General features: G+C 41.5%; 1 long non-coding RNA gene and 1 pseudogene across 1 annotated transcript in view; both read left to right on the top strand.

Moving 5' to 3' along the window:
- The window catches only part of LOC141781516 (uncharacterized), a 130,825-nt gene that overhangs the window by 99,609 nt on the left and 4,308 nt on the right, over positions 1–26,908 (top strand). The gene's annotated exons all lie outside the window — the stretch shown is intronic.
- On the top strand, positions 293–26,356 carry LOC141781485 (protein NLRC3-like; annotated as a pseudogene).

Genomic DNA, 26,908 nt, shown 5'->3' with positions numbered 1-26,908 from the left:
CCAAACAGATGAGTTAAAGCATAATGATTCAATTTATTCCGAACAATCAATGTTGCATAAGTAAAATAAAAGAGTTTACAGATATCTGGATCCAATCAACGTGTGTGCGTGTGTGTGTGTGTGTGTGTGTGTGTGTGTGTGTGTGTGTGTGTGTGTGTGTGTGTGCATGTGTGTGTGTTACTTCCTGTTCTCTCAGTCTTGCCTGTTACTCTTGCACAAACTTGTTTCCGTTAAATGTTCTGAGCTCACAGTCAGTGTTCCTGTTTCACCTCTCAGACTGACTTCAGATCAGAAGATGAGTGATGGTTTGGAGGAAGAGGAGGACAGAGCAGAGTCTCTAGTCTCTGGCTGTCTGTCTATGAAGAATGATCAGTCTAAAGACGATTTTCTGAACTTCAGTAATGAACCTGGACTCTCAGACACAAAGTAAGAGAACTGCTGCTAACTCATTTATAGGACTCCTTTTTAGTTACCTCTCACAATACCATGTTTTCTGTTGATTTTGTGTTTGTATATTCAAATTTCTACATAAATGCATTTGCCACTTAAAATTTAACAAACTTCATCGAATAAACTCTTCCTCTTAGTATCAGTGACAGCTGTCAGTCAACTAGAATAGTTTTAATTAGTTTTACCTCTCAGAACACAGGAGTAGCTGGTCTACCGCTGCATCGATTGGCTAGTTTGTTTGTGTTGTTGTGTGACTTCCTGATCTGAACTAACGTGGCGTCCACAGCAGTACATTGCTCAGCTTCCTGCCGGTATTCCTGTCTGCTTCTCCAAACTGGGAGCACGCCGACCGCCACCTAAGTTACTGTAACGTTAATACGCTGACTATAAGGATGTATGTAATTCAATCAGGAGAGACTCCATATTGAATGAACAATGATTTATTACATGGTGCATGATAAGCTGAATAGTGCAAAGTCTTTGGTGATTAGACTCCATCGTGACGTAGTATATCAAAGGAGGTAGTGATGCTGTGTCATGCCCAAAACTGCATGTGATTATCATAAAGTGGGCCGTTCTGTAAAGGGGAGACTCGTGGGTACCTATAGAATCCATTTTCATTCACATATCTTCAGTTCAGAGCGTTCTTCCCGACAAGCTAGCATGACATGGTTGGTAACAATGGATTCTTTAGGTTTTCTAGTTTCATATGTTACCAGTATCTTGAAAACTGAGCCTGCTACAGCCTCTGAAATACAGAATAGTGGCCGTCAGATTGTTAAGAGGTTAATAAGACAGCCAGATAGGAAATTCAGCTAATTAGTGTTTATGAAAGAACTTTAACTGTTCCCTGTGACCATCTGAGCTTTGAGACAGTGTCGGCCAATCAACAAATCATTTTAGTTATAAAGACATGTCTTCACAGGAAGAGGAGTGATGTTTCTGTGGAGGAGCTGCGGTCCTGCTGTGCTTTGTGTCAGGACGTCCTGAAGAATCCAGTCTCTATCAGCTGTACCAGCTGTGGACACAGTTTCTGCAGACAGTGCATCACCTCATACTGGGACCAGTCTGCTTCATCAGGAGACTCCTCCTGTCCCCATTGTGGACAAAGATCCAGAACAAGAGCTGGACTGCAGACAGCCAGTCAGACCAACTCTGTACAAAGTAAGTATCTGTCTGATGACGTCTCCATGTCTGAAAACACTATTTATTGTTTTAATACAGTGACATGTGTTGTGTCATACAGCCCGACCATTAATCATTATAAATATCATTACATTTTATTTCTACCTGAAATTTAACTGCATGTTTTTTTCTGCTCCAGCATTCATATGTGCTCTGTATCACCTGTCCTGTGCTCTCCTTTGAGAGAAAATCTGAACCCTTTGGTTTTATGATAGCACCCTTTGTCTTGGCATTAACCCAGGGGTCAGCAACCTTAACTATCAAAAGAGCCATTTTTGGCGCAAAAAAAAATAAAATCTCTGGAGCTGCAAAACCTGGCCAAGCAGCTTCACCTATACAGACATCTCTACAACTGTTCATTGAGAGACCACAGGGACAGTCACATGTCATTAAATATTTGGGAAGAAATAGGCAACACACTGGGCAAAGACGCGTTTTTGCCAGAGACAGAAAGTCATTTTGACTTTGAATTTTTGAAAACAGCCTTTTTTTCGTTTTTGGTTTCTCAATCAAAAAACGAAAAACAAATCAAACCCGGGCGTGTTTTGTTTTTTGCTAATTCCTTTTATCATTATTCATTTTTGATTGAAGAACAGGAGTCACGTGGTTTTTTGGTTTTTGGTTTTAAACCAAAAACGAAAAACGAAATCACGTGGTGCTTTACAATAATTTGGTAACGTGAGGTGGGGACCTCTGCTGGAAAGAACCACAAAGGTGATTTCCACATATAATTAATTAGGCTTTCAATTCACGCTGCAAAACTAAATAGTACGTCACAAAAAATAATTTAAAAAATACAATACATTATCTTAATCAGAATTTGCCATTGCCCATGCCTGGAGAAATAACAAAAAGGATTGTGTACCTTTGTGTCTTTTGAGAGCTAGATCATAGAGCATTGTGAACATATTCACTGCTTAATAACTGTGAAATAATCTTATTCAAAAGAGCTACAGTAGCCTTCTATCATCCTTTCTATGCATCTGGCTCGAAGTTGTCTGAATCTGAATCTAAATCTGAATTTGAATCTGGACTCCTGTTTGGAGCGTGGGAGCATGAAATAGGCTACTGATCCTATGGTACACTCTACTGGGTGAAAACAGAACTACAACTACCAGGCTACAGCCTACCTAGAGCAGTGCAAGTGATCAGGTGGAAGTGTCAGGTGTGTTGAAAGGAGTAGCCAGATAGTGCTTCGTACCTGCCGACATAAAGAAACAGCCCATAGTGAGGGTGTGAGAGAGAAAAGTGTCAATTAAGTGAGAGTTCTGTGAAACATCTGCAGAGACCCTCCTTGTAATTTATCACACACTTTTTAGATAAAAGACATTCATTTGTTAATGAAAAAAACAAAACAAAAACATATCTATTTATGTAGCTATGTATGTATTTATTTAGCCTATTTATCTTCTACCATTATCCCGATCCTGTGCTTAAATAATGTTACACTTTTATACTGACCCGGTGACCTAAAACCAAAAAAACACGTGACTTCTGACTTTGGTTCGTTCTTCAATCAAAAATGAATAATGATAAAAGGAATTAGCAAAAAACAAAAACTGACCATTTTTTATTTGATTTTCGTTTTTTGATTCAGAAACCAAAAACCAAAAACAAATGGTTGAAGTTGTACTGTACTGTTTAGCTGTAAAATGAGAAAGTTTGTGACCCGGCTGCCATGTTGAGATCAATTGAGGAAATACCAAGCACCGCCCACCAGCCGGACCAAACTTTCTAATTTCACAGCTAAACAGTACACTACAAGATGTTTGTGAAAACATTTGAGGAGAGAAATAGGCATTACAGTAACAGAATATTAATTCATATTTGATCAGAGCTGCCTAGTTTCACCGGAGTTGACAAGTGATTGATAGTTACCTCCGTTGAATGAACAGCCAATAGGAACGCTCTCTCTCTCAAATGTCAGCGGACTAATTTACTGAATCTTCACAGGTCTTTAGACTGTAGTGGAAACGCAGACAACAGTGGGCTGAAAGAACCTTTTAGTTCCTTAAAAGTAGTAGGACTAAAAAGTCCCCGAAAATGTTGGTGGAAACCCGGCTTTTGTTATTAAAACAGGTCTACAAAACGAGACATGAACATATTCTGCATTATTATTACTATACCCCCGCCACAACATAGTCGGGGGTATATAGTGCTCTGCGTGTCGGTCCATTCGTCCTTCCATCCGTTTGTGTGTCACAGTTTCGTTTCCGGAGCAGAACTCGGAAACTATTTAACCTAGGAACTTCAAATTTGGTATGATGGTTGACAGTGTGGTCTAGTTGAGCCTTTTGGGGGTCCAGGGTGCCCAAAATCTTTTTCGACTTACAGCTGCACATTGAGCATTTGACTAATTAAAATGCTTTATATATAACTTTATATTGATCACTTTTATATTGGCAATGAAAATAATAAGCAGATTGTCAAATTTTCTTTATTTTGTCTCAAAGTTTTTTCCTTCTTTCACCAGATAGGGTTCTGCAGGAGGTTTTAGATGAACATAAGAGCAGTCTGAAGAAGAGATGTGAATGTGTGACTGAAGGAACTGATGAAACAGGAAGTGGAACCCTCCTCAACAGCATCTACACTGAGCTCTACATCACAGAGGGACAGAGTGAAGAGGTTAATACCCAACATGAGGTGATGCAGCTTGAGACAGCTTCCAAGATGAAGACCCTCCATGACACTCCAATCAAGTGCTACAACATCTTTAAAGCCTTACCTGACCAACAGGGACACATCAGAGTCGTTCTGACGAACGGCGTCTCTGGCGTTGGAAAAACCTTCTCAGTGCAGAAGTTCACTCTGGACTGGGCAGAGGGCTGGGAAAACCAAGATGTCAGTCTGGTGGTTCCGCTTTCGTTCAGGAAGCTGAACTTGATCAGAGATGAGCAGTACAGTCTTCTCATGTTGCTCCATGTTTTCCATCCAACATTACAGAAGGTCACAGCAGAGAAGCTCGCTGTCTGTAAAGTTCTGTTCATCTTTGACGGCCTGGATGAAAGCAGACTTTCACTGGATTTCCACAACAATGAGGTTGTGTCTGATGTCACCCAGAAGTCATCAGTCAACGTGCTGTTGACAAACCTCATCCAGGGGAATCTGCTTCCCTCAGCTCTCGTCTGGATAACTTCCTGACCTGCAGCAGCCAATCAGGTCCCTCCTGCATGTGTTGACAGGGTAACAGAAGTACGAGGCTTCACTGACGCCCAGAAGGAGGAGTACTTCAGGAGGAGATTCAGTGATGAAGAGCTGTCCCGCAGAATCATCTCACACATCAAGACATCCAGGAGCCTCCACATCATGTGTCTAATCCCAGTCTTCTGCTGGATCACTGCTACAGTTCTGGGCCACATGTTGACTACAGACCAGAGAGAAGAGCTGCCCAAGACCCTGACTGACATGTACTCACACTTCCTGGTGGTTCAGACAAAGAGGAAGAAGCAGAAATATGGTGAGGGACACGAGACGAGTCCACAGGAGCTGACGGAGGCTGACAGGGAAGTTCTTCTGAAGCTGGGGAGGCTGGCGTTTGAACATCTGATGAGAGGAAATGTCATGTTCTACCAAGAAGACCTGGAGCGGTGTGGTCTGGATGTCACAGAGGCCTCGGTGCACTCAGGAGTTTGTACAGAGATTTTCAAAAGAGAGTGTGTGATCTTCCAGAAAACAGTCTACTGCTTTGTTCATCTGAGCATTCAGGAGTTTCTGGCTGCAGTCTACAAGTTCCACTGTGCCACAAACAGGAACACAGAGGTACTGGAGGACTTCCTGGGAGGAAAATATCTTCATTCACTCCTGAAGAGAGCCATGGAGAAATCCCTTGAAAGTAAAAATGGCCACCTGGACCTGTTTGTTCGCTTCCTTCATGGCCTCTCTCTGGAGTCCAACCAGAGGCTCTTAGGAGGCCTGCTGTGTCAGAAAGAAAACAGTCCAGAAATCATCCAGAGAATCATCAACAACCTGAAGGCGATGAACAGAGATCATATCTCTCCTGACAGAAGCATCAACATCTTCCACTGTCTGACGGAGATGAACGACCAGTCGGTACATCAGGAGATCCAAGAGTTCCTGAAGTCAGAGAACAGATCAGAGAGGAAACTCTCTGAGATCCACTGCTCAGCTCTGGCCTACATGCTGCAGATGTCAGAGGAGGTTCTGGATGAGTTGGACCTGGGGAAGTACAACACAACAGACGCGGGACGACAGAGACTGATTCCAGCTGTGAGGAACTGCAGAAAAGCTCAGTAAGTCCAGATGTGATTAACTTTTGATCGATCCAAGATGGCGCTAACTACGGCTGCCTCGGCGAGTTGGTGCGCTCTGTTTTTCTTGTTTTTTTGTGTTTCTTTAGTTTTTGGTGAAAGTTCACGGATTGTCTTCTCTAGAGAAGACATCCTTAACCTCAGGGAATCCACCCCAGCAGATCTTTTCCCCAACTTTCTGGCACCTTCAGCAGTTTTAATGCACGTTTTGCTGGGAGCTGTGGCCCTCGGCCGAGCGGCGAAGCGCCGGAGAGGAAAGCGCTCCGGAGCGCTGAATCGCTTCAGACAGAGAGGACTAAAAACTCCTCTGCCTGCGATATTCCTCTCCAACGTGCGCTCACTGTGCAACAAAGTGGACGAGTTGCTGCTGATGGTCAGTACCAACAGAGACTTTTCCCTCTCTTCGGTCTTGTGTTTCACTGAGTCGTGGTTGTGTGGAACTATACCGGACTCTGCGCTGCAGCTGCCCGGCTTCCAGCTGTTCCGAGCCGACCGCGACCCGGAGCTATCGCACAAGACAAAAGGAGGGGGAATATGTTTCTACATTAACGACGGCTGGTGCAAGGACGTGACAGTGCTTCAGCGGACATGTTCTCCGGATCTGGAATAATTTATTATCAACTCTAAACCATTTTATTCCCCCCATGAATTCTCCTCCTTCATTCTGGTCGGTGTTTACATCCCGCCTCTGGCTCACGTGGAGCTCGCGCAGCGGCTGCTTGCCGACCAGATACGGGAGGTGGAGAGAAAAAACCCGGACTCTCTAGTTATCGTTCTTGGGGACTTTAACAAGGGGAACTTATCACAGGAACTCCCAAAATATAAACAGTTTGTTAAATGTCCGACCAGAGAGGAGAACACGCTGGACAAGTGCTACTGTAACATCAGTAAGGCATATCACGCCGTTCCCCGCGCTGCGCTGGGAAACTCCAACCACGTCTTGGTCCACCTCATCCCCTCTTACAGGCAGAGGGTCAAACTGGCTAGACCGGTTGTGGGGAGCACCAAGAAGTGGAGCAGCGAGGCGGTGGAAGATCTGCGTGAGTGCCTGGACTGCACAGACTGGGAGATGTTTAGGACCGCCACTGACAGTCTGGACGAATATGCAGAGGCTGTGACGTCGTATATCAGCTTCTGTGAGGACAGCTGTATACCGACGCGCACCAGGGTTCACTATAACAACGAGAAGCCCTGGTTCACAGCCAAACTCAAACAGCTTCGTTTGGTTAAGGAAGAGGCATTTAGGAGTGGTGACAGGGAGGGCTTTAAAGAGGCTAAATACGCGTTTGGCAAGGCGGTGAGGGAGGCCAAACGGCAGTATTCTGAGAAACTACAAGAGCAGTTCTCAGCCAATGATTCTGCCTCAGTCTGGAAAGGGCTGAGACAGATCACAAACTATAAGCCCAAACCGTCCCACTCCACGAATGACCTCCGACTGGCAAATGAGCTGAATGAGTTTTACTGCAGATTTGACAGACGTAGTGACGGTCCTGGCTGCATCTCCTCTCCCCCCCGCCATCAACCATCAGCAGCCAACACCAGCACCCCCCAGCTTTCTTCACAAGCACCCAGCCTGTGCACCCCCCCCCCTTCACACCTCTGTCCATCCAGGAGGGTGAAGTCAACAGGCTCTTCAAAGGACAAAACCCCCGCAAAGCAGCCGGCCCAGACTCTGTCTCACCTGCAACCCTCAAACACTGTGCAGACCAGTTGTCTCCAGTGTTTACAGGGATTTTCAACACCTCCCTGGAAAACTGCAGGGTGCCGTCCTGCTTCAAAGCCTCCACCATCATCCCGGTCCCCAAGAAGCCAAGGCTCACAGGTCTTCAGGACTACAGACCCGTCGCTCTGACCTCTGTGATAATGAAGACCTTTGAACGCCTTGTGCTCCACCACCTAAAGACAATAACCAACCCCTGCTGGACCTACTGCAGTTCGCCTACAGACCTAACAGATCTGTAGACGACGCAGTAAATTTAGCCCTTCATTACATTCTCCAGCACCTGGACTCCCCTGGCTCCTATGTCAGGATCCTGTTTGTGGACTTCAGTTCCGCATTCAACACCATCAGCCCAGCTCTGCTACAGGACAAGCTTTCTCTGCTGAGCGTGCCTGACTCCACCTGCAGGTGGATCACTGACTTTCTAACTGACAGGAGTCAGCACGTAAAGGCTGGGGAAGCAAGTCTCCGACACCCAGACCATCAGCACCGGTGCCCCCCAAGACTGCGTTCTCTCCCCACTGCTCTTCTCCCTGTACACCAACGGCTGCACCTCCAGACACCAATCTGTCAAGCTCCTTAAGTTTGCAGACGACACCACCCTCATCGGCCTCATCTCCGAGGGTGACGAGTCTGCCTACAGATGGGAGGTTGACCATCTGGCATCCTGGTGCAGCCAGAACCACATGGAGCTGAACGCTCTGAAGATAGTGGAGATGGCAGTGGACTTCAGGAGGAACTCAGCCCCGCTCCCCCCCCCTCATCCTGCGCGGCTCCCCAGTCAACACGGTGGAGTTGTTCCATTTCCTGGGCACGACCATCGCCCAGGACCTCAAGTGGGAGCTAAACATTAGCTCCCTCACCAGTAAGGCCCAGCAGAGGATGTACTTCCTGCGGCAGTTGAAGAAATTCAACCTGCCACAGACCATGATGGTGCACTTTTACTCGGCCATCATCGAGTCCATCCTCACCTCCTCCATCACCGTCTGGTTCGCCGCTGCCACCGCCAGGGACAAGGCCAGGCTGCAGCGGGTCATTCGTGCTGCAGAGAAGGCGATCGGCTGCAACCTTCCCTCCCTCCAGGAGCTGTACACCTCCAGGACCTTAAGGAGGGTAGGGGAGATTGTGGCCGACCCCTCCCATCCTGGTCACCATCTATTTCAGACTCTGCCATCTGGCAGGAGGTTAAGGTCCATCAGGACCAAAACCTCACGCCACAAAAACAGTTTCTTCCCCATGGCAGTGGGGCTCTCCAACAGCCCATCCGCCCCCCTGTGACTTATATCATGTTTATAGCTTATTTGTAATTTGTAAATTGTACATTTTTATTATTTTATTCTAACGTTTTTATCTATTCTTTTGTTATTATACAGTTTGTCTTGCACCAACAATGCCAAAGAAAATTCCTAGTGTATACCTCTTACACCTGGCAATAAACACCATTCTGATTCTGATTCTGATTCTTTATAGATCAGTGTAGATTAGTAGTTTAGTTCTTCAAATATACACACTATAAATTATTCTTAAAATATAATATTCTTATAAGTGTTCCACGTGTTTATTACATAAATATGTCAGTTGTAATTTGTCAGAGAGGTTCTTGAGCTGTTTCAAATGTTGAGTGAAAAAAATGTTTCAGTAGGTTGTGTTTCTAGCTGTCAAGTTAATGAACATATTTATTCTATTTCTAATACTTGTTACATTTTAAATTTTTTTCTTATTTATCTTTTTGGGTGATTGAGGCGACATGTGAACTTGGTAAAACAAATTTTAAAAAACAAAAGATCAGCTGGCTGATGGAGCGCTGGGTCTAACTCTGTGTAACGGCAGCAACAGAACATTTGCTGGTCCGGAGGGGAGTTGGTACGGTCCTGGGATCAGAGCCCTGGTGCTGGGGTTTGCACTGGCTGAATTTGAGCTAACTGCTAACTGGGGGTACGTCTTCTGGAACTGCAGTACACTCTACTCCCGGCGGCATGGAGGACAAGGCAGGGAGGACGAGGCGGGGGTGCGAGTCAATTTCTCGTTTCTGCTTCTTCTAATTTAATCCAGACAGTGCAGTGTCTGTTCAGAGCATGTCTGTTCAGAATGGGCCGAATGCTTGGCTTGTGGTGTTGCTGCTTGCAGCTTTCTTGAGGACCGCCCGTACAAATAACTTAACACTCGACATTGTGCTACCAGCAATACACCCACCAAGTGTGAAGTCGATTGGATGAGCGGTTGTCAAGATATGCGAAGGACAAACAGACAGACAGCTTTATAGTTAGATAAACAAACTATCAAAACACACACAGACCCTGGATGTATTATTCTGTAAAAGTGATTTGGTAGCACAAGTGGAGATATCAAGTCAGTGAACTGATTCAGTAATGTCAGTTGCACAATAACATCAATCTAAAGTTTTAACATTAGCATTAGCATGGGTTGAGCCAGGGTAAAATATTTCAAACCGGTTTGATATTAAGCCAACTTAAATTTCCCTTGGGATCAATAAGGTGACTATCTATCTATCTATCTATCTATCTATCTATCTATCTATCTATCTATCTAAACACCGGACCAGACTGGTGTACCGAATTTTACCACTAGTTGTCACACTTGACTCAGCAGCCGGAGAGAGCCAATGAATGAGAGTGGAGCGATTCCAGTCTACTTGGTGGCAGTAATGCACCTCTAAGCTGGTTTGCCAACCGCCAATAAACACTAAAGAAGAAGAGGCGGCACCACATTACACATTACCTCCTGTGTTTTTGGGCTCATCTCTTTCGTTGGCTTCAAATCCAAAATGTTGCCATATTGTCGCAGTTTTAGTTTTCTTTGAGACCAGCTCTGCCATGTCTCGTCTCGTCACCCCAAAAAAGCACATGAACTTCCTAGTCAACAAACCTCTTCCCCCTCCCTCCTCTACTAAAGTTTGATCTCCTTCATGTTGCCGGCCTCGGCTCATGGCCTGTCGGACACTAGTGGCTCCGTTAGTCTGTTTATGAACTAACATAGAATCATAATATTACTTTAATCAAGTTGTCATATTGCTTATTAGTAATGCAATACAGCCTGGATTTAGCACTGGCATAGGTTGTTGATGCAATCTACTTTGTAATTTGCCAGAACATGTCGTAATGACAAATTTTAATTTAAGCTTGTACACCGGACCAGACCGGCAAAACCGAAAATCGACCCATCTCTAGCATCAGCCACTGTAAACTACTGGTTATACGAGACAAAGATTGCCGTTGTAAAACTCCTGAGTGTGTTGAATCGGGCAATGGTGAATTTTATTGCTAACGAATTCAAGTTGTGTTCCATAATCTTGATTTGAAGTCTTTCCTTTTATTCTGTTACTCACAGAAAGAAACTCAGGTGTTTCTCTCTCTTGTTGGTGTAGAGAAGAGTAGTAGCAGGAAATACACAGCTTCCACCAATAACAGCGGTCTGATGAATATATAACAGCAGAATGCTAGAATTCTGACTATTTAAGAGATCTTATACACACCAAAGATCAATGTTATGTTTTTAATGCTGATACACTGATAACATCTTTCTGATGACACTATGCTGAAAATAATGAAACCTTATTGGTTCGTTAATTGTGTTTGTGAGCTGAATACATTTGATGCTCAGAAATGAGTGTTAATGACAAAACGCCATGCAGTCATCAAAATATCTAGTTATATGAATGTTTAATTATGAACAGGTCTAATATTATTATGTGATTTGTTTAATTTCTCTACTGTTTAGCAGCAGTCACTGAATTTTCCCATTTATGGACATGAACCTGACAGCAGCAGGTAGCTAGCAGAGAGGTCAACTTCCTCAACTGTATTATTATTACATATTCACTGAGTTTTAAAAATGCTTTTCTAATCAAGAAGGCCTCATGCTTACTTTGTGGGGACAGACCTGGGATCAGATCACACTTACAGATTGGACATTAGGGAAGCCTCAATGTAACTACATTTTCTCTCTCTCTCCATCTGCAAGATTAAAGAAAAACAAATATTAAAAGTCTGCAGGTTAGAGAGAGAGTGATGAGAATTATTGTTTCATGTCAAACAGTGAGATAAGATTAAATGAACCACTGATTTTAGGAGCAAATGTTAATCAAAGAAGCATATATCAAACTGGTTAGTCATCAAATGCATGAAGTAAATATAAATTGTCCTCTTTCATAATAACATATTTTTTTATTTGTGTGTCATGACAGACTTTCTAAATGTGGACTCTCAGATACTCACTGTGAAGTTGTGGCCTCAGCTCTGAAGTCCAACCCCTCCCATCTGAGAGCGCTGGACCTGAGTGACAACCACAACATGCAGGATTCAGGAGTGAAGCTGCTGTCTGCTGGACTCGAGAGTCCAAACTGTAGACTGGAGACTCTGGGGTCAGTTCACTGACTGTAACTTATGTAGTTTGTACACACACTCTCTATGCACTGGCTCTGCTCCAGATGGCTCTAGAAAGGGACATTCTTGTTTTTGCGTCGGCCACCGTAGCTCTCCAACACGCTTGGCACACAGGAGAGGCTTCAGTTGGTTGCAATCTCCTTACGTCATCGCTAGATACCGCCAGATCCTACACACTGGACCTTTAACCACAGACCTTATTTCAGGCATTTAACTAAAAGCCCATTCAAAAATCCCACTGACTTCCAGACGAGAGAACAGGAAGTGCTTAAATGCTGACTCATTTCTGGGTTTTAGGACAAATTCCTGTAGCACTCTATTTGAACATGTCTAAAGGTGCAGCACTCTTCAACAAACACGTATTGCACCAACTTAAAGGGACTATTTGTAACTTTCAGAAATGCTTGTTAACAGCGACACCTATGGCCATTAAGACAACGAAAGTCAGCGTCGGGCTCGCGCTTGCTTGCTCTAAATAGACATGAACGAGCATCGTTCAAAACAGTGAGATGACACACGTCAGCTACAACCACAATATCACTCTATATTTCACCTGCTTGGCAGTAATGTTAGCTGACCAGACGAAGGTCTCTCCATGAATCAATGCTGATCCTAGTGTTGGCTTTTCCTGCTTCAGCCTCCGGTGTCTCCCTCTCCGGAGGGAACGCGCGCGTTGTGTTAGTGCAGGCAGGCAGAGGAGCAGTCTGAACAGCGTAGCCACACGCGAGCGCGCATATGCGCATGGGATCCCGACCCGGTAGATTTATACCTGTAAGAAGTTACAAACAGTCCCTTTAAAGGCACGTAAATGATGATTATAAACGACACCATCAAATTAGAGGTTTCTGTGGTTCTAAGTTATTCCCGCATTCTTTTTGACAGCAGATCTAACTGTGCTCTGTTTTCATGTCAGTATTGTCTAATTATTTGAAGCCGCAGACATTTAGATTGCAACAACAACCAAATAAATATTCTGCATCAGACACCTCTTTGCAGGTTCATATTTTTTTTCAAGTCTATCTGAATACAATACTCAAATGTTCATATGTACATTCAAAGAGTTATTGATGTATGTCATCATTCCTTCTGTCTGTGAAGCAATCCCCGTATAACCTGAGTGTTACGAGATGAGGGCAAAATCCACAGTCATGTTCTGTGTAAAATGACCTGTAAAGTTGATCTTAAACTAATCGGAGGCTTTAGCAGTCTGAGTTAGATGTATTAGGGCAGGGTGACTTGGAGAAAATCAAATATCACAATATTGTTTACCAAATACTTCGATATCGATATTGTAGGATTGACCATTGGTGCTTTTCACAAAATATTTACACAATGAGATTTTTAATAAATAATCATCAGTATGGTGGATCTCATGACAAAGTGTAAATGACAAATAATTGAACAGCTAAAACAGTCTGTTAAGTTCAGAAAATTACATTACTTTACTGTAATGTAGCCTTTAAAGCCAGGAAAAGACAACACTTATGCCATATCATGATATTACGATATCAAAAATCTAAGATGATATCTCGTCTCATATCACAATATCAACATAATATAGATATATTGCCCAGCCTTAGTATGTTTCCATTAAGTATGTTGTGTTTGACAGTTTCCTTGTTGAGCTGTAGGAGGAATAGTAACACAAAGAGGGAATTTGGTACTAAACAGTCTGTAACTTTGGTAAAAACTAGGGGTTGGAAAACAAATTGATTCACCTATGTATTGCAATATTTTTTAAGATTTTGAATTAGATTTTTTAAAGCCAGAATGGATATATTTACTCCATTTGAGTGTATTCGGAGGTAGAAGGAAGTTACCGCTTTTATTGTCTGAGTGACGTGACGTCATATCTGTTCCAACCAAAACAAACAAGCCGGCAGCCGCAAGCTGAAACGAGAAAGTAGGAAACGGCGGAGGGTCTGCGTGGATACGACCGGTGTGCAAGATTAACTGGTGGCTGAATTAACTGGTGATTTTCCCGTGCAGATGTGTGGTAGGAGTGGCCTGTCAGGACCCCTGTCGATTCACTCCCGCTTCTCCTTTCTGTCCGATTGTTTTGTCAGTGTCATTTGAAACATTACGATCAGAACAGTTTGCTAGAACAGTCATTACGCGGACGTGAGGCTGTGGTAGCGACGCCAATCTCAGCGCGAGGACATGAGAATGGTAAAGTAGGTGACTTTGTCGATGCCTGTTGAAAACACTGCCAACGTCAATAAATCATTTAAAACGTTTTCTTGCTGTCAGTGTGATATGTGTATGTATCATATCGTTATTAGTATGATGTGAAGTTGATTTGAGACCTGTTTATACTTTCATTCGTAAATGACAAATACAGTCTGACGTTTACACCCAGGTCGAACCCATTCAACTGTGGCAAACTGTGATCAAGTCAGATTAACTTGTGATACAACATCTGTAGGCTATCTACCAGCGATCATGTTTTATATTCAATGCTACAGTCATTAATCTCTCTCATCACAACGCTGTTTTTCACTGTGCAGCACATTCACCCAGATTACACTGTTAACTCAAATTTTGCAACTAACGTTATCGAGACAGCATTTGAAAAACTACGCACAGGGTTTTTGTGTCTGCTGAAACATTACAATCGGATCGGTTGCTGAAACGTTCATCTCGATCAAGACAGAAATGCATGAAAACATTATCCATCTTCTTTGAGAAAATATCAATCGTCTAGCTAAAAAAAAAAACACTAAATGCTGGAGTTGAACCACATGTAGGTAAGAGACTATTAAATATGTCCTAACGCCCTTGAACATACCGCTAAGCCACGGAAACAACACACATACCTGCCTCGATTCCCACTATTAATTACTTTAGGAAACGTTAATAAATTAATGAAAAATAATACTATTTGAATGCATCTAAAATGTGAGAAAATTAAGGTATAATATATTGAAGCCATACAATATAATTTCTTTACAATTTATTCTATCAATACTGGCTGCCTTTTCTATGTTGCATCATTAAGACCCACCGAAATCAGATAACAGCATATGCATCACTATGGTGTGCAAAGTGCTAATTGTACATATCAACAACGTGCCCAAATTCTAGTTCAAATAGGTTTCTTCAATATAGGCTCTGTATCTTGACACAGACATACGTACATAGACTTACTCATTACTATGACAGAAGGAAAGACAACAATCATCATTAGTGATTCAAAATCAGCGTTGTTGGTTAACTACGTTATGTGTACACATATGGGGAATTTGACTGTTCTTTTTTTGTATCGCTCTCAGTGTAGCCTACTTACACATAAATAGACATCACAGCTAAGAACAAAGACCACACAGTTGAACACATAAAGTTAAAGAATAGACAGGACTGTATGTGCGTAGTTTTTCAAATGCTGTCTCGATAATGTTAGTTGCGAAATTCGAGTTAACAGTGTAATCTGGGTGAATGTGCTGCACAGTGAAAAACAGCGTTGTGATGAGAGAGATTAATGACTGTAGCATTGAATATAAAACCTGATCGATGTTAGATAGCCTACAGATGCTGTATCACAGGTTGATCTGAGCGGTCACAGTTTGCCACAGCAGCATCTCCACTCTTCTGCGGTGGAGCTGGTGTAAAGTTTAAACATCATACGGTATGTTTCACTTCCAGGCTGTATGGAAGTATGAACAGGCCTCAAATCAACTTGACATCAGATTAATAACGATATACGATACAAATATAAGACTGACAACGAGAATATTTTGTAAAGGATTTATTGACGTGAGTGTTTTGAACAGGCATTGTCTCCTACCACCTACTTTACTCTTGTCCTCAGAGCGGCATCGTAACAGCAGCCTAACGCACGTGAAATTAATTTTCCAGCAAACTGTTCCGTTAGTAATCTTTCAAAAGATACCGACAAATGAATGTGATAGAGAGACGAAGAGATCAATATGTTTATTTTCAGGTGAATCGACAGGGGTCCTGATAGGCCACTCCTACCACACATCTGCACGGGAATATCACCAGTTAATTCAGCCACCAGTTAATCTTGCACACCGGCACCCTCCCATTTTAAATCCAAAGTGGTAAACACTACACATCCAGTAAAGTATGGAAACACTTTGGGTTTCACACATTGCAGGGAAAGCAGAGCTAGACATCACGGCTAAAGCTGCATGCTAACTCTGTCACGGACAGGAAACTCCGTATCGTATTGCGGTAACATGCGGTCAAGCCGGCCGTCTCTCTCATCTCCGTGGTCAAATGGGCCGACGATACAACTGTAGAGCACCCATATACTGACATTTATGTTAAATGCAATCAAACGGCCCCGATGGAGCTGACCATGGATGTATAAAGAGAACAGAGCTGACGGGAGAGCTAGAGACGGACTTGGCGAAGTTAGAGGAAGTAGACACGTGTGACTACGTCTGGGTTTTCAAAATACAACAAACAGAACTGTATATACAAAATACATATATGGAAATAAGATTGACTGATTATATTCACCAGAAGTATAAAACATTACATGTAAAAAGAAAATACCACTAATTTGTGAGGGAAATATCTTTATTCTTTGATTTTTGGGTTGCTGAAAAAACATGAATAGGTGTATGAATGTTGTGGTGACATTTGGATGATGTCTGTATAAGGCTGATATTATGATGATCCACAATAACACAATGACAAAGTCACTCTACTCATTTTACGGAATAGCTCATTGATTAGGACATAGTAATATTGAGCTACACATTTAAAACCTGAACACATCTGATTGAATTATGAAATGGTTTGTATTTACTTTTTTCATCTTATTCAGATTGAAGGACTGCAGGTTGTCAGAGATCAGCTGTGCTTCTCTGGTCTCAGCTCTGAAGTCCAACCCCTCCCATCTGAGAGAGCTGCAGCTGAGGAACAACGAGCTGCAGGATTCAGGAGTGAAGCTCCTATGTGGTTTACTGGAGAATCCACACTGTAGACTGGAGGCTCTGGGGTCAGACACCATTTTTTACTTCTGTACTGAGATTAATATGATGTGAAAGTTGTGGTGACACTAATCTGCAGACATAAGGCTGATATTATACTGATCCACACTGAGTATCTTAATGCTAAAGTCCATTTTCTTCTTCAGTGGTTTAGTCCATTGACCGGCAGAGCAATGTTAAGCTACACAATTAAAACCTTAATATACCACAACACCTGACTTTCATCATGGTTTTATAAAGAAATCATATATATAAAAAAATACATAAATATAAAAAATGAATAAATAATCTCTATTTCAGTTATCAGACAATAACAAATATATTCAGTATTGTTTTTTATGTAAATTGTATGAAGCTATATGATGCTTATACTGACTGAAAAGGTTAAACTGAAGATGCTTTGATTTTATGACTCCACTATTCCTAAAATATGTATTGTAGATGTCTTATCTTATATATCTTTTGTTCACATTTCCCCCAAAATCCATCCTGACATATTTGACACATTTGGAAACTTTGAGATCTTGAGTCGAATCTTGAATCAGTTTCTGTGGGTTTTTATTTGTGTTTTTGAATTGAACCTAATTTATGTGCAAACATAACTTACATCCATAAAGTTGTTAATGTCTTCTTGTTCATATTTTCATCTTTCTTGAACTAAATTTAGTCTGCAGTCACAAAAGACTTGTGTTTCTTAAAGAAACTGTAGAAAATGTCCACTGTTAGTTGTTAAAGTAAATTAATGTTTATCATTTTTGGTAAATGGTCACATCTGGATACAGAAGATCATCTGAACTAATATTGGTTTTACATTCATCAAGTTTATTTCATGAAGTAGAAATATTTCTCTGCTTTCTGTTAATTTCAATGTGTTTTGTCATATAATGTCTGATCATTGATATTGATCCTTCTGAACACACACGCACACACACACACACACACACACACGCACACACACACACAAATGTAGGGATTCTACTTAATAGGTTTTGGTTATTAGCAAATTAATTAATAAATAATAATAGAATTATTAATATTAATAAAGATTATCAATAAACATTAATAATAAACGGGGTACCACCCTGGAATCAGGAACCAATGACCAAAATGTTAATATAGTCTCATTATATATGCTAAACTATCAATTTGGAATGTTGATTAATAATTAAATTAATAACTATAACCAAAATAGATAGTAAAGGTTGAAGGATATCGGAGTTCTTGACATAGCAGAGGTTGGCATTATTCACTCTTGTGCAACATTAAAGAGACCAGCATGTATATTCCACAAACATTTATTTACAAGATAATAAAGGTTCAAAACACAATATTAATCTAACTAAATAACTAAACTAAACAAACCAAACAAAGTGTGTAAGCATGTGTGTGTGTGTGTGTGTGTGTGAGAGAGAGAGAGAGAGAGAGAGAGAGAGAGAGAGTGACTCTAGACAAGATGGCTTCTTGTCTCAGGCTGTCTGTTTGGCCTACAGACAAAATGGCGAGCACTGTAAAACTACAAAGATGGCTGAATCAAAGATGGCGGAATCAAAGATGGCCGTCAGCATGTCATCACATGACCTCTTTGTTCTTCTGAGCACATGTGCTCAAGAAGGACAGAAAGGTGGGGGTGATGTGGGGTTTAAGATTATCTGAAGCTGTATGTTTATGTTTCACTAATTCACAGTTTCTGTATGTGATCTTAATGTGTGTTAGATATGCAGTGGGTTAGAAAAGATGGTTAGTTTGCATGCAAGACCTTGTCTATGTGAAGCATAAACTAAACACATCAGATGTGGCGAAGCCAGTTACCCAAAAATCAAATACAGATAAATCACCACAGTCAAACTCAATGAATAACATTAAACATATTAATACAGGTACATTCTAGAAATCAAAGTTTAACTGTCTTGCTCAGCCATGTGCGATTGCTAATGCTAAGGCCCAGTACATTACCCCATGGAAGAACAGGGTTTGTAATTCCATGTGTTGGAGTTGTGGTTCCAAGTCAAAGAGGTCGTCTTTGCAGTTAGTTTGGTTAGCTTGGTGCTAACTGTGAGAAGGCGGGCGCTCGCGTCTTCCGCCTTTTGGTTCCTTTTGTTGCTATGTCTGTTTCCTAACAGAACATAGAATAAGAGAGCAGAGCTGCTTCCGGTCTGGAGCGCAGCATCTCACCTCAAACAGGTCAGCTTGTTGAGGAGAATGAGTAGAAAGAGTCGAAAGAGGAGGAACAAAGGACATTCCTCTGGTTTTGTTCTGGCTGAATTTCACACCTCTGTGTGAAATGTTACTGTAGCCAATGAGGACTGAACTGAGTCCTGTGGTCAAGGATCATGTTACTGAGTTCATAAGGCCACTTGAAACCAGCCAGATGCTGGGTCCCTACATCCCCCCTTTTGGTCTTTAAGATGTGTAACATCCTTCAAGAGCAAAACAGAAGGTTGAACAGTTCACAGATCCTTGGAAACAACCTGGAGGTTGTACAGTCCAATCCCTGGGGACAACTGAAAAGTTGTTAAATCCATGATTGAAAAAGTTCATTCAACAGTTCATTCAATTTTGTAACATCTGGGCAGTTCATTAACCAATTGGGCATTGGTTAAGACTATCTATCCTGGCTAAGCAAGAACAGTCCCTAAGTTACAAATAAAACCAGATAAATAAAAACAATAGCATTGTATAAAATACCTAACTATGTTTCTCTGTTATTTATAAGGTTAGTGAAGAACAGGAATGTTAGAGGTGTTAAGTTGTTAAGGTGAGAGGCGGAGAGTGTCACCTAAAACAATGCGGACAGGTGTATGACTGGTTCTGTACAGTCATAATGTGGTGTCCTAAGCTAGTGTGTGTACTAGTGATCTCTAAACAAGATACTACTAAGGAGTTGGTCCAAGTGTACTTGTAAAGTTGGACAGTGGTGTCTGAGTTGAGTTTTTGCTGTTGCTAACAAACTCAAGTTTTTCCTAGTATCTGCAAAAGAGGAAAGGAAAATTAAGGCACCGTGATCTAGCGTCAGTCTCACTGTTAGCTAGGTGTTAGCTAATACCGTGGGAAGGTAGCTCTGGATCTCTCGTGCTTACCTCGTGGCTCAAGGCTGTAACGCTCCAGGTAGCCAGAGGCAGAGAGGCACTCAGAGTAGCTATCACTGTCTGCTAGATTATGTCCATGTTCTGAACCTTGTTCAGAGTCTGAACTGTGGTCAGAGATAATGTGGTCATCGTCAGACCGATCACGCCAATTCTGGGACAGAATTTCAGCGTATGGCTTTCTAACACTTCTGTTGTGTGAATGCCTATCTCTATGCAAATGGGGAACATGGCGGTTACGCTCAGTGTCCTTATGCAACCTCTTGTGACCCCCCTTCGACCTGTTGTGAAGGTGGTCTTTTGAGGTGGCAGATCTGCTTGACACGTCAGTGTTTGAGCTGGTGGGCTCAGTTAATTTACCCCCCCTTTTGGAAATGACCAGAGTTTCCCAAGCTATCTGTGTCATCTTCCTTATCTCACACAGTGAGGGGCTACCCTCATGCGTCCTTAGTACCACCTGAGTGCGTACACAGGGATGCAGATTCTGCAGAAACAAGGACTTGAAGAAGGCGTTTTCTTCTAAGCCTGGCGCATTCTTACCTTGGAAATATGCATGCCTTAAACGTTTGTAGTAATCTCTAGGATTCTCACTACGTGAATGTTTAATCTGAAGGGCTGCAAACATCGCTGAGGTCTCGTCAGTTGTGGAAGAGAATTCTTCTATCAGTGCATGACGAAGCTTACTATAGTCATTTCTGACACTGGGAGGTTGTGACTGTATAAACTTGTGCACAGCTTTAGAGCTGGTTTTCCACACAAGTTTAACTTTCTCCCTTTGGGTGGCGTGTGTTAAGTCAATTAGATTGTGATCTAATTCCTTAAAATAGTCATCAATGTGTTGATCACAGTTGCCTGGATCAAAACATTCAATGTCTTTGGCTAAAAAGTCAAGCTCTTCATGGCGTGGACCCTGTGGGGTCCTTTCTGCTGAAGGCAAGACTAAATTAGCATTACAATGCACTGGTGCATCACATGCTAATGTCCTCTCTGGCTGAGAGGCAGAGGCTGGACAGCTGTCATCACCCTTGTGACAGAGTGGAAAGCAGGCTGAGCAGGCTGAACTTTTGGAGGGAGGAGCACAGAGGAAGGTGTCATTTCTCTGTGGCTGAGAAGAACATGAGGCAGGATATCTTCTTGAAGATAAACTACATGTGTCTTCACTGTCAGTTTCAGAACAATAAGTAGTCAGGTAGCTGTTCACTCTTTCTCTTAGTGGAGGTTGAGGAGCTGACTTAATTCCCACGGACTTTAAGTCGGTTGGAAATCTTTCACTTCTGAGTGGAGAGGGAGTTAACCTCTCATCAAGCGAGGAGAGTGAATCTGAGTAACCAGAATCACAGTGACTGACAGACTGTGGTGGGGAAAGACATTCTAATCTAAGCCCTAACAATTTTTCTTTGTATTGAAAAAGAGCTAACTCTGCTGAATGCAGGTCTTCTAAGTAACGCATGGCTTTCTTATCAGCTGTCTGAACTTCATGGAGGAGATCAGCACTTTGCGTTCTTAGGCTATCTACCTCCTTTTTCAGGGCTGCTTTACTCTGAATGGCAAGACTGGTTTGCCTGTGGAAAATCAGAAGCAAGCATTTTAACAATGAGTGTTTGGATGCGGTCTGCGCATCACACCTGTCTGTGAGGAGCGATTCCATTTCTTTCCTGCACTCACTGAAACTCAACCTGCTGATGAGTTCAGGGCAGCCAGGGTTTAGGCTCTGTGCTAGGGAAGAAATAAAAAGCTCAACACAGGGGTTCTCCATTGTTAAACCTGGAATGGAGGGTGAAACTAAACAGGATGTCTAGTAGAAAACAAAACAATTGTTGTTGGCTATGGTGTTGCATTGGCAGACACCTTGTGGTGTAGTTTGGGAGGTACACTAGCAAAACAACAATGCACTGGCCTACACTATGGGGAGTAGCTCCTGTGGAGGAGGGGACCAACTAGTGACTCTAGTGGGCTTCAACAAAAGGCCAGTAAAGTAAACAAAGGTTTATAAAATAAGTTTGCTTACACACAACATGCACTAACTGAGATGCAAGGCAGTTACAGTTGTGATGATGTCTCTTCAAGGTGACTCAAGCTGGACACGTGGAAGTAACAGCTGGGTGCAAACTTATATCACAGGGCTGTTTAGCACACTGTGGCTCTTCTCTTAACTCAGGCTGTGGAATGCTTGGCAGTTACACAGCAGGGTACAAGCTCTCTATGTTACACAGGGCCGGTGGCACGCTGTGTCATTAAAGGAACACTTAGATTACAGCAAAATATGATGACTAGACCAGATTGCATTGAATATGTGATATTCAAATGCTGAACCAAAATTCTCTCAAGTTCTACAGCGTAGGTCAACTTGAATTAGCAGCAAAAGCAAATTATTAAAATTAACACCATAAAGGCTTAAAGTGTTAATACTCAAAATCTCTCAAATAAACAATTCTAACCACAATGTACTTGTTTAAAAGTACAACTGGATTTCTACTCCTGTGGAAGACTAGTGGTGTAGGATGTAAACACTTTTGGCTTGTTTAGAAGTGGAATATGAAATTTTTGTTTTTGACCAAAAATTATGCTGAAAATTAATATTGCACAATTATGAACATTTGCCAACAAGAATATTATGCCTCACACGGGGCACCATTATGTAGGGATTATACTTAATAGGTTTTGGTTATTAGCAAATTAATTAATAAATAATAATAGAATTATTAATATTAATAAAGATTATCAATAAACATTAATAATAAACGGGGTACCACCCTGAAATCAGGGACCAATGACCAAAACGTTAATATAGTCTCATTATATATGCTAAACTATCAATTTGGAATGTTGATTAATAATTAAATTAATAACTATAACCAAAATAGATAGTAAAGGTTGAAGGATATCGGAGTTCTTGACATAGCAGAGGTTGGCATTATTCACTCTTGTGCAACATTAAAGAGACCAGCATGTATATTCCACAAACATTTATTTACAAGATAATAAAGGTTCAAAACACAATATTAAAGGACATTCCTCTGGTTTTGTTCTGGCTGAATTTCACACCTCTGTGTGAAATGTTACTGTAGCCAATGAGGACTGAGCTGAGTCCTGTGGTCAAGGATCATGTTACTGAGTTCATAAGGTCACTTGAAACCAGCCAGATGCTGGGTCCCTACACAAACACACACACACACAAAATGCAGCTGTTTAAAGAATCAATATAGTATTGATCCTCTAATTCCAGACATGACAGAGATCAGCAGCATGTTATTGATGTGTGTTGACATGATTAGGTGTATGAATGTTGTGGTGACATTTGGGTGATGTTTGTAGAAGGCTGACATTATGATGATCCACAATAACACAATGACAAAGTCACTCTACTCATTTTAGGGAAAAGCTCATTGATTAGGACATAGTAATATTGAGCTACACATTTAAAATCTGAACACATCTGATTGGATTATAAAGTTTTTTTTATCTTCATCATTTATTCTTTATTCAGATTGGGGGGCTGCAGGTTGTCAGAGATCAGCTGTGCTTCTCTGGCCTCAGCTCTGAAGTCCAACCCCTCCCATCTGAGATACCTGAATCTGGATAACAACGAGCTGCAGGATTCAGGAGTGAAGCTGCTGTCTGATCTTGTGGAGAGTCCAAACTGTAGACTGGAGACTCTGAGGTCAGTAGAGGGTCGGAGTCGGTCCGTGCTGGTTTCAGCAGTATATATATATATCTGTGAGAGGAGAACGGTGACACACAGAGAGAGAGAGAACAGTCAGCCAATCAGATCAGCCAGAAGCTTCTTGTGATCATGTGTTAGAGTTGATGTGAAGAAGATGTTGTTGTTGTCTTCATGTCTCCAGGACATAAAGCTGGATTACAGCTGACAGCATCACAACATGTATAGAGACAGTGGTCCTCATCCATCAAACGGTCATACCATCAAATCTGATCAGAAAATGTTTGTTCTCTCAATGATCAGTTCATCTTTGTCACAGCTCTGAGATCAGTCTGACTGAAGCCTCAAATCACTGGCTCATATTTCATAGAACCATCGTTACATTTAGTAACCATGACGTGGTCTTTATACAGACCAGAACCTCTGCTGAAGTCCAGTAATCATTTGTAATTCAAATGTCACTGAGACCTTGTTTTCTAACACCTTTGAACCCTAACAGCAGTAAATCCATCATTAAAGTGAGCAGTGAATATCTCTCTGATTCTGCAGTAATGATGCTTTCAGGACTCTCAGCAGTTTATTTCCACTGTGTACTTCAGTGAAATCTACAGACTTGATTCCCAAAGTCTCTGCAGGTCTGTGAGTGCTGAGCTCAGTGTGTTCACTCCAATACGTTAACATGAGAGCTGAAAGGAAGCTGGCTATGCTACACAGACTGAAGTCCCTGCTGCTCTTTATACTGGATGATTTATTTCTATTTTTATTTTATCTTTATTTAACTAGATAAGTCAATTTAGAACCAATTCTCATTTACAATGACGACCTGGTTCAAGAGGCAGTGACAGAAGGCAAGGCCATACAAGATATTAGATCATAGAACATAAGTATGATAAGTGCAATAAAACATTAGACAAAATTAAAACATCACAATATATACAGTATATACAACAATAGATATATATATGTATATGTGCTGTGTTCCAGAGAGGTAAATTCAGGTGCAGTGATCACAAACTATCTCTTGTAATGAGTTATTAAAGGAAAGTAACAGGATGAGGGTGTGGAGTTTTAGCGTCTTTTGTAACTTGTTCCAGTCACTAGGAGCATCAAACTGGAATGAGTGACGACCAAAGGAGGTGCAGACTTTAGGAACGACCATACTAATGAATTTGCTAGAGCATAAATTGCGGTTACTGTTGGAGATATTGAATAGTGAGTGGAGATATGGAGGTTGGTTCTGCCAATGATAGTTTTATAAATGAACTGTGTGCTGCATCACTGACTGACAGCTGATGAAAGGAGTCTCTGTAAACACTGATTCATGACTTCTGTTCTCTTCTTCTCTCATCAGCCGGAAGGAGTGGCCTGTGTGGTTGTGTTGAGAGGATCAGCCGTGTCCTGATGATCCACAGAGGTTCACCACCTGGACCTGGATCTTATTTTGTCTCTTTTTTATTCATTCATATATTCTGAACCCAAAATGCCTCTGCATAATAGTTCAGTTTATGACAACATAACTGTAGATTAACATATTTAAATAGATCTTTCTGCTTTGCTTTGTGTTGCAGCTCCACTCTGTGGAACGATGAAGTTTTGCTGTTTATTTCCACATATTTCTAAATGACAGTGGAAGTTAATAAAGTTACCCTATTAAAACCAAGCCCTCAGGAAGAGCGCCGGGCCTTGATGCCCATTTTCGTAGTGGCCAAACGGTGGTACTACAACTTCTGTGACCGTCACCTGATGCCATTTGGCCAAAAAATACTTTTTCCCATAGACTTACATTGGGAAAAAAGACGTCTGTAACTCAGCGGAGAGTTTATTTTGAGGTGAATCAACTTCCCAGTAGAAACACTTGAATAGCCCTTATTTAAATCATTATGTCCTAAAAGTTGTAAAATGCACTAATAGCTGAATCCAGAGTTATTTCCTTCCTCCGTTCATGTGAATAAGACACAGATCCGGGTACTTTATCACTCGGCAGTCGAGCCGGCTGAGCAACTCTCATAGGAATGAACGGGAGCCTCCGATGCTGTATCCAGTTCTCTTTATACATCCATGATTAAAACCAATAGCAGCCATTTCTCATATTATAGAAGATAAATATTTGCTTGTAACAAACAGAAAGAATGAGATCAAATCTGAATTCAGTCGAGGCTTCACTTTAGTTTCTCAACTGACTACAAACAGATTATGTCTGGATTGTGTTGGAAAGTCGGCACCTTCATATTTTATATAATATTTGATGTAAAATAAACAAACAGAACTGATTAACATGCATACTCTAGATGTTATATTCACTAATCATGTACGTTCAGGAAAATTCCAGTTGTATGTGATACTCTGCTAGTTTTCATGTTATATGACTGAACACAGACACATAAAGTCACCCGTGGAGCTTCTTCCACTCAGAAATCAGTGTTGAAGCGGTCGATATCACCACCGTTCATGTTCTGTTGTTCCTGCACAAGCAAAACGTTCACACCTTTTGTATGATATTGGAATTGTATATTGGAAGAAACATCAATATAAACAAATGTAACTCATATGATAATATAATACATTTTAAAATTGTGCTTCACATTGTACAAATTGAGCAATAAAATGTGTCATTTCTGGCAACCATCTGTGTTTGGATTATGAAAAAGAGTTGCACAGTTGCAACGCAGGAAAATGGCTTGAATTATTTTTTATTATGCAACAGACGGAATCATTTTTCATCAAGATAATCAGAAGGGTTGTGCACTTATATAAGTCTGCAAAAGAAAATAGAACAGAATATATACTTAAGTTGTATACTAAATAGATTTATTAACATGATTGAAACATAAAGCTGAGATCTCTCCATTCCTACACCAGCATGTTCTTGTTTGGTTGGCTTCGTCTATGTTACTAGATTAGGTTTTACACCCTTCATTCACCACACAACCACTCATCCATCTGCTGACAAACTGATAACACTGACTCACACACCTCATCACCTCACTATGTTTTTTTGGTTATTGTATGTTTAGTAATAAACTTGTTCACCTTTCAGTTTAAATCCGTGTCTCTGCCGTCTCTTGTCATGGCTCATGAGCCGGGTCATGACACTCATAAACACATCAAGTTAAAAAGCTGATCGGTGTGAGCGCACACACACACACACACACACCGAGTGGCATTGTGTGTGAGTGT

This window comes from Sebastes fasciatus, chromosome 13 (assembly GCF_043250625.1).
Source record: "Sebastes fasciatus isolate fSebFas1 chromosome 13, fSebFas1.pri, whole genome shotgun sequence".
In the NCBI taxonomy this organism is placed as follows: domain Eukaryota; kingdom Metazoa; phylum Chordata; class Actinopteri; order Perciformes; family Sebastidae; genus Sebastes; species Sebastes fasciatus.
Note: the sequence above shows the minus strand (reverse complement) of the source record. Positions and strands in the feature narration are given on the sequence as shown.